Genomic DNA, 824 nt, shown 5'->3' with positions numbered 1-824 from the left:
TCTCCTCTCCCTCTCCCCTTCCTTCTCCTCTCCCTCTCCCCTTCCTCCTCCTCTCCCTCTCCCCTTCCTTCTCCTCTCCCTTCTACTCTCCATCTCTATCCTTCTCTCTTGTTCATCATTTCTCTTCTCCTGCTCCCATCTCTCTCCCTCTCCCTCTCCCTCTCCCTCTTCCACTCTTACATTTCCCCTCTCCCTCGCCTGCATGCCTCAGATCTTGTGGGAGATTCACGTCGAGCACGAGCCAGAGGCCCCTCCCAGCAGGAAGGGAATCAGTCGTTCGACACATTCCTCACAGAGCTCGCAAGAGGAGGAAGAGGAGGAGCAGGAGGAGGAGCAGGACCAGGGGGAGGAGCGGGATGCGGAGCAGGAGGCCACTGGAGACGTCGGCATCGAAGTCGTGGCTGAAGTTCACCAAGGCAGGATGAAAATTATTTGTGAGGTGAGTGCTGCTGCTGATGCTCATACCTCGTCCTCGTCCTCATCCTCCTCGTCCTTGTCTTGTCCTCGTCCTTGTCTTGTCCTCGTCCTCGTCCTCCTCGTCCTTGTCTTGTCCTCATCCTCCTGCCTCCGGTCCTCTTGCTCACCAACCTCATCGCAGTCTGTGCGATCGGACAGCCCAGCAGCTCGCGGAGGAGTGGAGGCAGGAGACAAGGTGAGGAGGAGGAGGAGGAGAAGGAGGAGGAGGAGGAGGAGGAGGCGAGGAGATGGAGGCGAGGAAGACGAGGATGAGGAGGATGAGGATGCAGCCGAGCTACTGCAACAGCAGCAGTCACTTATTCTACTAATCTTTTCTTCCGCCGTCGTCGACGACGGCGACGACGACG

Source organism: Guillardia theta, assembly GCF_000315625.1.
Source record: "Guillardia theta CCMP2712 unplaced genomic scaffold GUITHscaffold_85, whole genome shotgun sequence".
NCBI classification, from domain to species: Eukaryota; class Cryptophyceae; order Pyrenomonadales; family Geminigeraceae; genus Guillardia; species Guillardia theta.
This window is presented reverse-complemented; position numbering follows the sequence as displayed.